The sequence below is a fragment of the Haliotis cracherodii genome, unplaced genomic scaffold, assembly GCF_022045235.1.
Source record: "Haliotis cracherodii isolate W230 unplaced genomic scaffold, xgHalCrac1.p SCAF_6, whole genome shotgun sequence".
Classification (NCBI taxonomy): domain Eukaryota; kingdom Metazoa; phylum Mollusca; class Gastropoda; order Lepetellida; family Haliotidae; genus Haliotis; species Haliotis cracherodii.
In genome coordinates, this window is record NW_027266319.1 from 37393025 (window position 1) to 37408817 (window position 15793).

Here is a 15793-nt window from a genome sequence, read left to right on the forward strand (position 1 = left end):
TTATATAGAGTCGGTGTAGATAATATATGTACTATGTTTTTTTCTGAAAACATCCTAAGTAATATTTATCTTTGATGATACAGCATATCTATGGCAACCGCTCATCCTGCATGACATTTTCAAAAAAGACGCGAATTACCATCCACAATAAGGTTCGGGAGCAACCATTTGATTTTCGGGATGGAGCTGGCAATTTTGGTTTTAGATCAGCTTTTTTGAAAAATGTTTAGGAGCTGAAATATTTCATCCATCATAAAAAGATGCGCAATTTCTTTTTTAATAAATAAATTTAACGATTTTCATTTTTTGGACACTTGTCTGCTAGAAAACGGCACATTATTTCTTCCTACATTGCGAGGCATATGGTATTTTAAGTACAACTGGGGTTTGAATATTTTTTAAAGAAAAATCCGTTACTTTTGTAACAAAGCTATTGCTTGTAATTTTCAAAACGGATCAGTTATCAAGACACTGGTGATTTTGATCAAGAACAATGCCATGAGCATCGTCACATTGGGGGCGGTGGGGTAGCCTAGTGGTTAAAGCGTTCGCTCGTCACGTCGAAGATCGGGTTCGATTCCCCACATGGGTACAACGTGTGAAGCCCATATCTGTTGTCCCCTGTCGTGATATTGCTGGAATATTGCTAAAAGCGGCATAAAACCATACTCACTCACTCACTCACTCACTCGACACATAGTGCCATCCCCACAGTGCTGATATTGTGATAAACAGGGATTGTACAATGGATAGATAGTGTGTCAAGCTGACATCAATACACGAGTGTTAGATTTCCCCCCCCCCCCTTAAATTGCTACGCGCCCAATGCAATTATCCACATATAAACTTCCTTGTCACTGAGAACTGCTGTCCGTTTCTTCAGTACTTTCTTTTCAAGAAGACCCGTGAAGATTCCTGGTTAGAATAGGTCTTCAGAACCCAAGCTTGCCGTAAAAGGTGACTATGCTTGTCGTAAAAGGCGACTAACGGGATCAGGTGGTCAGGCTCGCTGACTTGGTTGATGTCATCGATCCCAATTGCGTGGATCGATGCTCATGATATTAATCACTGGATTTTTCTGGTCCAGACTCGAATATTTACAGACCGCCGTCATATAGCTGGAATATTGCTGAGTGCGGCGTTAAACAACCAACCAACCAACCAACCAACCAACCAACCAACCAACTTTTCAAGAACCACTACGGCGCCGGGCGCCTTGCGCTCCGTCGCAGTTCAGTTCGTGAATTGGTGATGAAACTTTCGAATCTACATCGGGATTGTCACCGGGAACCCATGAAAGTTGGCGGGTGTCATGCCCTTCAACGCTTGTGAAACTGTCTCCGAACAACTGTGGCCTCCGAACGTTTTTTAAAGATACTGATTTGCACGATATACATCTTTTCCACTGGAGGAAAGGTCGGTCATGTGACCTTGGAACTTCTGTTCATAAGCGTATGGACCCGTGAAGATCCGTGGTCTTCAACAACCAATGCTTGCAGTAAAGAGCGACTATGCTTGTCGTAAGAGGCGTCTAACGGGATCGTGGAGCGATGCTCATGATGTCAATCACTGGATTGTCTGGTAAAGACTCGATTATTTACGGACCGCTGTCATATAGCTGGAATATTACTGATTGCGGCGTTAAACAACAAACAAAACAAAACAAAAATCATAAGCGTACGAACGAGACCACTTGCACATTCCTGGGCAGACCCGTTGGGAATTCTCTAGCACGGATAAATACAGAAGCGTTGTTTCTGATTATTTAGACCCATTAATCTTCGACTCGGCGTTTTAACATACATTGGGAAAAGTAATAGAGTTTGACTGAATGCCAATTCACTCACATCCTCGCTCCGACCCATCCTAGTGAACGAAACGAATTTACTTCGGGATCTCTTCCACATCTTTATACAGTAAACTAGTGAGTGCGTGATGTTTTACGCCGCTTTTAGCAATATTCCAGCAATATCACGGCGGGGGACACCAGTAATGGGCTTCACGCATTGTACCCACGTCGGGAATCGAACCCGGGTCTTCGGCGTGACGAGCGAACGCGAACTTATTTTAAGTCCCGGCCATTTGTTGTATATATGCTGTGTATATGCTTATAACGATCTACGGTTATAACGAACTAAAATAAGTGGTCCCTTTGAGTTCGTTATAACCGTAGTTTACTATAATTACCACTGCGAGTTAGGCCCCGACGTTCATACAGATTAGCAGGGTTCGGACTCCAATGAACTCGCGCAAAGTGAATGCAATTGTTATATCATTATAGTTTGTTTGTTTGTTTCTGCCATTATAGTCACATCTTGCCGATGGCATATACAGTAAACTACGGTTATAACGAACTCAAAGGGACCACTAATTTTAGTTCGTTATTATCGTAGTTAGTCATTAGCATAATACAGCAAGTGGGAGGGAAAAACAGTTCGTTATATCCGTCTGTTCGTTTTAAGCGTGTTCGTTATAAACGTACTTTACTGTACTTATTTTGTATATTTTATTAATCTCCGTCAATTTGCACTTAATATTTCACTTTAGTTTCTAAATCTGACGACCTGTATTTCAACGTTCAAGGTAGACACCTCTAATTCTTTCTCATTCGTACATTGATGTTGTCTGGTTGAATTAATGTTTCTGAAACTCTGGAACCGTCCAATTAATTCTGCCATAAAACATCTTGCAGATGTTATCCAAATTTGACGACTGTGTTCGTAATGACATGTTGCATTTCATGCGATCAATATCATCTAAAACACTTTCATAAAACTTTACTTTCAGCAAAAGTCTTAATGCCACTCTCCTTCTGAGAACCCACGAACACCCTCTTTGTAAACACCATCAAAGTTTCATTAGAAACAGCCAACGTAATTTAAGCCGACAGTGCATAAAATCGACCAACTGATCACTCGCTGGTGCTCTGACACCGCCTAATTTTGCTTTATCTCTGCGTGTGAAAAAGTATCGGGGAATTAGCGCCGTGGCCTTAATGCGACCATTGTCATCACTATCAATGCAATCAAACTTGTACTCTTGTAGAAGTATATACCATTCTTTTGGGCGATTTATTCCCAGCCATATGACCCCCAATATTCCCAGGACAACGACCACCTCCCAAGTGTTAATCCACACCAGAGACAAATACGGCTTCAGGAAAACCTCCTTGACACAAAGATGTTGTGTTATTTCCTTCGAGACGCAATAACAATAGCAGGTCTGTTGTTGGACGCACAAGGCTCAGGAAGTCTCTCTTGATCTTCAGCACTGATCGGGTTAACCTCAGAGAACCGATGAAGCCACTCCAGCGCTACTGGAATCAGATTTTTAAGCAGGAAATCACCTGTTTGTATACTTTGCGATTCTTTTACAGCACAGACACAAATACACGTCGTGTTAAGCAATTCTATAGACGAAACATTGACACAAGTGGAAAGAAATCAATAGGATTTCAAGGAGCTTCAGTAGGCCTGAGAGAGAGTGTTTGGGAAGATTGAGACATCGTGTCTGATGGCGGTTGCGCAGCGTGGAGTTCTTTAAGGTTCCCGTTTCGTAAAGGTGACCCACCAGAGGAAACATGTATAATTTACGTACACGACCACAGGGCGTAACATGTTGAAGGTCAGAGGGATCGATTTAGTTTAATTCCTTGGCTGTAAAGTGTACCTTTTTATTGCACCAAGCAATAAACACGGGACATCTATTCTGATTGTGACGGATAACTCAATGATATTCGGAATCTTTCTCGCTTCGGAATTATTACGATGTTTGGAACAACGAGGTTAAGCGATAGTATCACACACGAGTATTTTTAGATTCAATGAAGGAAAAAGACGGGGATGTTTTAGTATGATTGAAAGATTGTTTGCGTGGATTGGCAGTGTGCTGTTCTATGGTCAATAATACGAGATTTGTGATAGCGTTGTAATTGTAAGTCGTTGTGGATGTAGTGAGCTTACGGTCGTCGTACAACGAGTTATAGAATAACCTTGAAACAAAAGAAGGAAGTATGTTTTGGCCTACCCCTAAACAAAAAACATTAAACACAATAAAACACGGATATCCAAATCCATCCTTCTGGCGGGCAACCTTTTCTAACAAGTTAGGCGTAATGACAAGAAAAGATCACAATCTCAACATCCATATTCTTTTAGGTAATATTTTCAAAACAAGTTTCATTTTAACATGAATATTGTAGAAAAAGACATAGAAAGTTTTATCAAACTACACTGTGATGTTGCTCTAGCCAAAGCCATACTTGAAATATAATCCATCATTTTCGTAAAACTTGCAGAGTCAGCACTTTCTTAGGTAGATGAAATCATATGATCAGACTGGTTTATTTGTGGACGATCAATCATGGATGGCACGAATCCAGCGTTGTGATAATTTTTTGCTTTAGGATTAAAAAATTCTGGAAAGACGAGATAAGGAATTAATGTTCTAGCCGTTTCCTGAACTATGTACAAAGTGGAACTTGTACATCGATTTCATTTAGGTTAATAATATACTGTTCAATGTTTGTCAAAGGTTCATAACAACGAGTAACGTCCATTCCAGACTTTCAGATTGTAAACTACATGAATACATATATATATTGTATGTACGTATTACCTGTTTAACTTCATTAACCATCTTGACCCGTGAAGATCCGGTGTAGAATAGGTCTTCAGCAACCCATGCTTGCCGTAAAAGGTGACTGTGCTTGTCGTAAGAGGCGACTAACGGGATCGGGTGGTCAGGCTCGCTGACTTGGTTGATGCATGTCATCGATCCCAATTGCGTGCATCGATGCTCATGATATCAATCACTGGATTGTCTCGTCTAGACTCGATTATTTACAGACCGCCGTCATAAAGCTGGAATATTACTGATTGCGGCGTTCAACAAGAAACCAACCAACCAACATTAATGATCTTAACTTAAAATGATGTCGATCAGAAGAACGTGGCTACCATCTTGAACGAGTCTCGTTTTATGTTTGAATATATATTTCTGAGCATACACCCTCAGCAGTAGGTGACCATCGTGTTCAGTGTATTGAATCTACAGTAATACGTTCATGCAGCCGTGCTTGATGGCATCTGCAATCCCCGCGTCACCGAGCGCCTTCTTGAGGTCGCACAAGAACCGCAGCTGCTTAACAAACACCACGGTATTACACTAGACAACACATAATTGGACCTTTATATATACGAGCAAAGTCTTACTAGTTATGACCTTTCGCTATGCATCCTAAAGGGCAGTTCTCCCAAGGGGAGGCGACTGATTACTGTAATTTCACCTTGGGCAAGTCCCTATTACTTGTGACAAAATTGTTGTCTGTTCACCAAAGATGATTGAGGTTCTCTGTGTTATGGCCTTGGTCGGCACATAAGCTTGGATTTGGCAATATTGCTGGAGAGCGAATGATTTAACGTGTGATAAACCTGTCAGGTTACCGACGAAAGTATTATGCTGGAATTAGCCGTTGACAATGATATAAAGCGAAAAGACATATATTTAATATGGATATGGCGTTTCATGAACCTTATACAGGATTTACTGTCTTCAAGCAAAGAGGTATGTTCAAGGCAATTTTCATTCTGAATGCTACTGGTCACATTTTAAATTTTAATTTCAAGATGTTGTTTTTGCTTATTAATTATATAAAACGTCAATGTTAGAGAATAACCAGTCTCGATTATCCGACCAAACAGATTCTATTGAGCGTAAAAGACAAATGTGCGGTGGAAATTATATGAATGGTTCACTGAAAATCAGTGATCAATCTTTGGGGTTCAAGTGAGGTGAGGTGAAATGGGGTTTATCGACGCGTCCAAGGTTATTGCACTTGCATAGTGACGTGCATGCACGTGTGTGTGGTGTGTATGAGTGGCTGCTGGTACTAGTCCGGACTGATGCCGACTTATAGTGCTAGACTACAGACATACCGTGCCGCAGTTGAACATGTTTTTTCATCTATTTTGGGCAATGTTTGTTTGTTTGCTTTGCGCCGTACTCAGCAATATCCCCTCTTTATGAGGACCGCCTGTAAGGTATAGAGACTGGACTAGACAAACCAGTGATTGATATTATGAGCAACGATCCATGACGTCAGAACACCATGTCACGACTTCTCCCAAATCACCGGCCGACCGCCATGGCGATTAAGTCGCCTCTAAGGACCACCGTAGGTATTTGGGGCTCAATTCTCAACCAGAATCACCATGGGGCTACGAGCAATGTCAGGCTTGGGGACATGAAGAATGGGTTTGACACACAGTATACAATCTATTCGGGAACTCGACGAGAGAATTCTGTAACCTCTTGGCTACCTAACGCACCGACAATTTTAGGAGCGACCCTTGTCGTAATGGACACGAACACCTGGTTTCAGTGATCCATTCATATAATTTTCACCGCTAGTCTTCCTTTCACGCCGAGTTGAATCTGTTTCGTCAGATAATCGAGACTTATTATTTTCCGTCGTTGGCGTTTTATAATTACAATAGGTATATGAATATAGACACCTGCTATAGAACTTCTGACTTTTTCACACCAGTTCATAAATGCACATATACACACATATAATAAATATAATGAGATGGTAATCAACTGAGAGTCCTGGAATATGAAATAATTAAACTGACCCTTGGGTCAACCTGGTGACTTAATCAACGGAATATAAGCATCACGCCGTTTTTCTCATGATAATCAAATTTACGACTACAGAAAATCGCCCGTATACGCTCTGTTTCTCTAAAATCTGGACACCTATTCCCTTTTTGTAGAAGTCGTTTTTCATTTCGGACATTTTACACGATTAACACATGTTATCAAATTGTATGGAATGATCCCGAGGGGGTTAAAATGCAATAACCCATGAAGGAGACAAGAACCAATCACTCAGCAGTGTATAATATTGTTAAGGCGCCCCGCCAAGTACCGAACACAAGGGAATTGGATTCGGTGCCAAATGGATAAATTTCCACAAATTGGCTGCGCGCCTTCTCCAGAGGCCGTCATCAGGTATTAGAGTACGATTGTCGTTAGCTGGTCGGACAAGAAAGATCAGGATTCTATCTTGGAGGATGATATGAAATTCTGGGTCCACCGCTAGGGAAAAGCGGAAAAAGTTTAAAAGTTCACGTTTGTCAGTGACTGACTCAATGATGATGTTCATGATATTCTGTAGGGAACTTGAAGAGAAATTAATTTATTAAACTTGGACACAAATTGGTATGAAAATATTTAATTCATTTTTATGTATCATTTCGTTGTCTTTTTCCATATAACAATGTTACAATTTACTTGTTGTGAGTCCAAGTGCGATCCAGTTCGTCTTAAACAGTAAGTTTGGTACCGAGTAGGAAGTGTGAGTGAGTGAGTTACTTGGGTTTAACGCCGCTATTAAAAATATTCCAGATATATCGCGGCGTGTCAGCTTAATGTGGGAGGAAAGGCCAAAGTGATTCAGGTCTCAGACGTTTACCACTTCGGTGAAACCCACGAGCACGGGTATGGTGCTGACAAACCTAGAAACATAATCGGGGCGAACCGGGATTCGAACCCACAATCATAGGTTTCTGGCCCGCCCAAGGGACGCAACACTGCACAGCGAATCGCGGTGCTTCAGACGACTGGGCCACCCGTGCCCCCAAGTAGGATGTGAATTAAGTGTGTCTCTCGCACATTTATTTCATTCAGATTGACGGATGCAGTTAGTGATAATAGATGTTGATTACAGGATAAATGAATCAGATCACTCGTTCACGCCACTCAAACATAATTATACTGATGGGGAGAATTAACGGAACATACCAAATTTAGTATATGACGTGTAAAATACGTTGTCTTTTATTATCCAGAAATCAATACGAGATTTGATACAAAATATATACTTCCCTCCATAACCGTTCCGTTACTTTTTTCTGTCAGCATAAGCTATTCGAAGAAGGAAATCAATGAATCCGCCTTAGTCTTTAAGATAATCAGTGAGAAACCATCAATATAGCTAGATATATTCAGCGCTCTGTCCGACATGCACAGAAGCCGTTATGTTTATTGATTATCATCCACGCATCTTTGAAGCTACATCTATCCTCATAACTTTGTTATTTTTAGAACCGTAGTCGATTTCTTCTCACGATTCGTATGAATAAAGCTTCCTCATTATTGTAATATGAGAGTTTAAATATAAATATACTACATATAATAGATTAACTACAGTAAAATGAAAATCGGGTGACCCTTAACTACTTTTGAGTAGTATATTATTGCTAATAGTGATCATGTTAATTGTACGTACGACATGAGACCCAAATGAATATAATGCAAGGTAAGACACAGCTGCAATACACAGTGTACATGTACATGATTGTCCACAGTTTCTGGATTTCACTGAAGTGTATCAAAAGCACCGTAGGTCCTTTAATTCAACAGTTGACAGTGAAAACTATATATATATATATATATATGTAATAACTTGGTATGTGTGCAATAGCTTTTCCAATACCGGGGAGAGTGTGGGTTCGGGTAAAAATGAAATGATATACATGTCAGTAGTAATTTTGTTTAGATTACATGGACATTAAATCGAGCAGGAGCCAACGATGTTACTGATGTGCACAACGTTAGAGCACCATAAGGCTAAACATACATGTCCAGCTGTCGATCTGGCCTTTTCACAGAAGATTTTTTACACAACCGGAAATAATTTAAGAGCACTGCTTTGCATTTTCAGTACAAATGGCTGGGTAATGGCCACAAACAGGTGTACCGTGAAGATCCGGGTCAGAATCAATCTCATTAAAACCAGATCTAAGTCCTCGCTACCGTTAAACAAAGATCCGAGGACATCCCTTTACGGGTCACGTCAGAACGACCTTTCGCAAACCTTGACCTCCCACTGAAACGACTAACAAGAAGATGACATCAGCCAATTAGAAAGCAGCTTTCTCGAGCTTTACAGCACTCGTTTCAACCTGGCGACTTCCATTTCAGACTACGCTTGAAAAATATGTTGACATAGTTGTCGATTAAAATTTTAAAAACTGAACAAACAAAAGTTTCGGAATGTCTTATATATAGTTGCGAGTGTATGGAAGTGCTTCCTACGTACTGTGCAACGCCTCCTCCGTTCAAATGTTTCTCCCACGAAAGCGAGAGAAAGACGATAATTTTGACGGAATCAGTCGTACGGGCCGTGACTGTCGTTTTGAATACCCCCTGTTAACGTTTTCGAGGTTGCATGATTAGAAAAGACATCACTGTCACTTTCACGATCTGGTAAGCGACGCTCTGATTGATCGGATGAAAAGGTCGTTCTGACGTGAGCCCTAATGGGATGTCCTCAGATCTTTGCTTAGCATGCGAGAACTAAGATCTGATTTAATGAGATTGAGTCAGAATAGGTCTTCAGCAACCCATGCTTGTCGTAAGAGTCAACTAACGGGATCGGGTGGTCAGGCTTGCTGACATGGTTGATGCATGCCAGCGTATATCAATTGCGTGGATCGATGCTCAATCGCTGGATTGTGTAGTCCAGACTCTATTATTTACAAACTGCCGTAACGCAGCTGGAATATTGCTGAGCGCGGCGTGAAACAACAACTTTTCAATTGACTTGATAACGCGAACTTGATGAAAATATGCTGTATCAGTCCTGACGGGATTTATCTCAAAGTAGTTGTTAAATGATTTTGAGGAATGTTCTGACTCCAATTATATCACCGCAGGTCAGCTTGATGTGGGAGGAAAGTCCGAAGTGATGCAGATCATAGATATCACTACGTTGGTGAAACCCGCGAGTTTGGTGCTGCCAAGCTTTAACTGCCGCCGGAGGTATACACTTGAATATTCAATGTAACATCGCCTGTGGTACCCGTATCAAACACATCATCATTGAACAACCATTTCTAGTTGGTTTTATTTTTAGCCACCATCAAACGTGTGTACTTTCCTTGTCCCTACAGTTTAGAATTATTATCGTGATCATTTATCGAATGAATTTTCCCTCAATGAAGACTATCAGTTTAAATGTCTTTTCATAAGTACTGAATCACTATGGATATGTGTTTAGAATGTTAACACCTACAAGACATGTTTAGATGTAAATATGTTTAGGAATGTATTCAAATCCTGAACGAATACACATTTGGTGTGTTCTATCGTAACACATGAAATGAGCCAACAGCCGAAACACCACCTAGACATAACATCCCCATAATCAAAGCATTTTTAGATGCGTTTAAAACACGTTTAAACATGATCAGAAACATCATTAGGCAATAAGTCAAATATGTATATACTGAAATTAGAACGAAAGCTGACAATGAAAGTATATCTGATTACTACGATAGATCCTTAGCGCCCCTACCACGCCCACCCAAACCCCTACTTCTGTAAACCCATTACAAGCCTAATAACCCCTAGAAAACGCCCCTTTATAACCCCTACAATACAGATACACATTCAAGAGAGTATACGGGTCTTTCCCGCATCTTAACACCCTCAACACATTCTAAACATGATAAGCTGTTAAACACAATCCTTAACATGTTTAGACTTAAACATGTCAAAATTATGTGACAAGGAGCGTGTTTAGGTTTGTATTTAGTATCTAAACACATTTTACAGTGTATATATCAAGAGGAGATTATATATCCTTGTCGTATTGATGTGGTCTGACCATCGATTTCAAAGGGAACTCCCCATTCCCCGCCGTGCAACAGATTCCATGCCAAATTTCACACTGTTTTATAAAAAAAGATCGAAAATAAGTCCGCGTCTCACGGGGTCTAAAGACATCGAAATTCTATTTTTCAAAGCCTTTTCATCCACCGGCGGGCCTCATCTTATCTCTCTTCTCAAGGACCACGTTACCCTCCAGGGTTTTGACTGCACGCCTCTCTTTTGGTCTAACAACTGAAAATCCATTTTAACCCAAGCGAAATAATATGATTTGTTGTTTTTTAACTGGCACTTTTTTGGACAGCCATTAAGTACAACATTTGAAAATATCGGAACGTCGCCCGAAACTAAAATTTTTGACACGGGATTATTTTATTATAATGAATAAATACAAAAGTCATTATAAACATCAGTGTGTACAACGACGGAATAACATGTATCCCGCAACGGTATTACTGAATGTGTACCTTGTAACTTTCTATTAGCTTTTGAAAAGTTTTCGCAAGCAAGTCGGTTTAATGACAGTTTCTTTATTTTTTTCGGAGTGGATAACGATGACCTTCTTCAATAGAAAAAGTTAGTTTCACAGCGCTCACTTAAACAATGCGTGTTATTTGATCAATTGGCCATTTTAGGACATCGATATCCTATTCCTGTAGTGTTCGCCTTGTAGGAATGGGCTTACAATTACAATGTATCAGATTATTGGTTTGGGCTTGAGATCCCTGCAACAGAATATATACCGTCACGTTCTTCTGCTTCTTTACGCTGTTTACCGCCTCCGTGGTCTAGTGGTAGAGCGTCCCCCCGGAGAGCGGAAGGTCCGGGGTTCGATCCCCTACCGCGTCATACCAAAAGACGTTAAAAGATGGTACTTGTTGTTACCCTGTCTGCCACTCAGCATTATAGGATACAATAAGGAATGGTTGCCTCGGAGTGAGTATGCTGTGCCTGGGTGGGGTATTCATGCGGCATGGTTTCTTAGTTGGGTAGCACTATAAATCGGCATCAGTCCGGACTGTTACAAGCACACACACATAAACACGCACACACACACACACGTGCATGCACGTCGCTATAAGAGTGCAATAATCTTGGCTGCGACGTTAAATCCCATTTTACCTCACCTCACATATGCGCTGTTTAGTGTCTTAATGTTATTAACCATTTAGCATTTTTACGTTAATTACAGTTTTTACGTTTTTAGGTCTTTACCGTCATTACGTTCGTTACCGTCCAAAATGTCACGACCACGGGTATGGCGCTGACAACCTAGAAACATAATCGGGGCGAACTGAGATTCGAACCCACGATCGGGGATTTCTGGCTTGCCCAAGGGACGCAACTCTGCACAGCACTTAGACTACTGGGCCACCCGTGCCCCCGTGCCAGTCATAACCCAACGAGCAATTTCATAATTTACAACAAAAATACACGTTCAGAATTCGTATCACCGAATGTCTGTACCTGACACTGAGCATACAGATCATGCATGGTGACCAGGCACCAATAACGGAGTAAACTCAGTTCATGATTTCGCATCTTCACATGATCATTTTGAGAGTGACGGATGCTATCAGTAGATGACAGACTTACCCTTGTCCCGAACACCTGGTGTCATCACTCATTTTCGGTATTTCATTCATATTTTTTCCTTCACTATTTTTTCCAATTAGGCCCTATGGAAACTGTCTCGACATCGACAGTGATTATTCCCTGGACTTGACGTTTTGAATTTCCAACCTTTGCAAATCGTAAAATCGTATGCCTATACCCCGGCATAAAACAGATATCAGATTTTAGTAGTGTAGGGCTAATGACCAGAAATCCAGTTCCTAATTTCCCACACAAAAAAACGTTCAAAAACCGTATTACCGAATGCCAATATCCGGCCTCAGATTAACCACATACGTCATGTTAGTCGGTACCAAGAACCAGCAAATCGAATTCATGATCCCCAGCAATGAAAATCGTGTACAAATAGTATCACTGAATGGCTAGATCCCTGGCAATGAAACACATGCAAAAAGCGTATCACTGAATGCCCACATCCTCACATTTAACCACACGCGTCACGTCTCAGTAACTCACGACCAATAACCGGTTAATCAAGTTCATGATCCCCAACAATGACAAAGCGTTCTGAAATCGTATCATCAAATGCTGATACCATGAATACCACAGCCCAAAGGAGACCTACCTTCTTCCCTGTCTCCACCAACGTCCTTCTTCTTCCTTCACTAGGCCCCTCGAGTGTGGAAACTCCTGCCCCCTTCAGTGCCCCCGTCGGCTACTGATCCAATAATGCTCACACTTGTTTTCAAGTCCCGGAATCTTGTTCATCAAATTGCGCTTGAAGAATTGGCCTGCCCTCGCTGTGTTGATAGATGAAGGCATCAGCAGACAGACCACTGAATGGTAATTGTACCAACAGATTTCAGATTCACAGTCTTGGCCTTCTTGACCAGTCCTAGTGACCAATTGGTATTCCCGAAGGTCACTGGGATAGTTGCTTCATAGTTATATTGATTGGGTGATGAAGATGCAGCTGAAGAGCAACAGCTACCATGCATGTCGGTAGTATTCGTTAAGCTTCAATGCGTTTGAGTCATGTGGTTGAAAAATGCACTCTTAGTATTGAAGTGAGGGAGGCCCTAATGTGTTTGGTACGTTATATCTACTTACGTTGAAGATACTTTTATTTAGCAAAATAATTTATAGTATGTCAAAGTGCCGTGAGCGTATATGTCGTTTTGTTCCTTAATATAATAATCTGCATATTTATAATTTATCAGGGGCGGTCGGGTAGCCTTGTGGTTAAAGCGTTCGCTCGTCACGCCGAAGGCCCTGGTTCGATTCCCGACATGGGTACAATGAGCCCATTTCTGGAGTCCCCAGCCGTGATATTGCTGGAATATTGCTAAAGGCGGCATAAACCAATACTCACTCACTATAATTTATCAAATCCACATCCGAAAGCAAGATCAGAACGCTACCTCATTACCCCGGTCAGTGGATGAGTGTGCAGTCGACTTTCATTCTCGGCTTCCTGGGGAGGATACAACCCAAACTGCCCATGAGGAGTTCAAGGTTTAACAGTCACCATGCCATACTACCGGGTACTGCTGGATAAACAAAAGCATATTTCGTACAAAGTCACTTGCGTAATGTGACAGCACACATGCTTAGACCGAAGCCTTTGAACCTCTCAGGGGTCAGGCTGGCGTAAGGTCACCCATCCCACTACTCTCCGCCACCAACGTTGCTTAACTTGTCCGCATATACGTATAGGTGTGTAACATCATAAATACCCAGCTGAAATATGCACCTGATGAAGACATAAACGTTGTGGTGTGCACTCCTTGTTTAACTGTATTGTTTACGTCACAGACTGGGACACAGCTATATCAATAAGAGGGACACAGATACAGAACATTTTCGACAAATAAAAAAACAAGTCTTATAAGCATCAATCATTTTATCTGCAATGGACTAGGAATTTTGTGGAGGCCAAAACGTCATCCATACATTCTTTGAAATTCGTTTTAAAACTGCCCGTTTCTGGCAATAATTCTAAGACAGACAAAAGAGAAATTATTAAAAGTGTACAGTGTTGGACTAACTATGTGTCTTTCGCAAAAGTGAATGAGTGAGTTGGGTTTAACGCCGCTTTTAACAGTATTCCAGTTATATCACGGCGTGTCAGCTTAATGTGGGAGTAAAGCCCCGAGTGGAGCAGGTCCCAGACGTTTACCTCTTCGGTGAAACCCACGAGCACGGGTATGGTGCTGACAAACCTAGAAACATAATCGGGGCGAACCGGGATTCGAACCCACAATCACAGTTTTCTGGCGTGCCTAAGGGACGCAACTCGGCACAGAGAATCGCGGCGCCTTAGACAACTGGGCCACCCGTGGCCCCCTTTCGACTAGAACTGGTGCAAAAGAACTGTTAGAACTGGTGTATACAACAGTTAGAACAGATAAGCTTGCAAACAGAATTGCAGTTTCATTGGCATGGCAAGCTAGACCCTTGGTATCACAATATGGATATTTCAGCTGTAGCAAATTAAGGAGTTTTGGTCGAGATGTATCGATGGTTGTCTTACAGTCTACGATGAGCACAAAAGAAGCAATTATACAATGTCTTTTAATACACGTGTGATTTTTATATTTGTGCTTATACATGTGTGATCAATGCATGTGTGATTCTTACATTTGTACTGTAAACATGTGTGACGAATACGTGTGATTATCCAGTTTGAGCCTAATACGTGACTGTGTGATTGATACATCTTTGATTGATACACATGTGATTGATATATCTGTGATCAATACATCTGTGATTATCTTGTAAGCACCGACTGTAGTCTGCTTCCCGAAATCGCCACTCCTTTATTTGAGTTTGAGAGTAACTTAAACAGATAACATTTAACAGTCACTATTTATCCAAATCAAAGTCTGTCTGGATCGTAGTCAGCCCTGTGATATAAGCAAGATATTGCTGACTAAGACCACAATCATTACTAAAATCGCTTACTTTCGTTTACACTCAATAACGTTGACAAATCTGGAAATACCCATTTCAACTTTTACTTATAACTTTCCAAATATTGAATTTCCGAAGCAATTCTAACTTTCTTGCCTGAGAAACGTTCACGGTCTAAGTTTAGATTTAGACTTGGATGAAAAAATATGGAGCAAAACAAGAAACAGATATCGAAGTTGATGTCGTCGTAAACAGCATCCATGGGGCAAACATCCAAACTCCGACGACATTGACGTCAAATGGGATGAAGGAGCCATCTGCTGCTTTCGTAGAAAACACACATGTTGTTTTCCGAATCACGCTGTATTGGGTATTTATGAGGATCCTAAGCTTAATTTTCATTGATTTGCAGGATTCCATGAATTTGTCACTTGCATTGATTTCAGACGAAATACGGGCTGCATTAGTTAAAGCTGGGGCCCAATCATCGTATGTATTATGTCACTGAGAAACAAGCTGCATCATTGGGGAGTTCTTTTCATGTGCAGCAGAATTCAGTTTAACCCTTGTAGGGACAATGCCACTTCGGTCGGGGGATAGCCTTTTTACGTTAGTTACCAAGAAGGAA

At 41.1% G+C, this 15793-nt stretch overlaps 1 protein-coding gene across 1 annotated transcript in view; it reads right to left on the minus strand.

The window, feature by feature from the left end:
• Positions 1-12898, minus strand: part of LOC139445885 (voltage-dependent calcium channel subunit alpha-2/delta-2-like) — a 127296-nt gene extending 114398 nt beyond the window's left edge. The window contains exon 1 of the mRNA XM_071227121.1: positions 12878-12898. The gene's annotated coding sequence lies outside the window, so the exon portion shown is untranslated. The remainder of the gene's footprint in view (positions 1-12877) is intronic.
• Positions 12899-15793: the final 2895 nt, after the last annotated feature.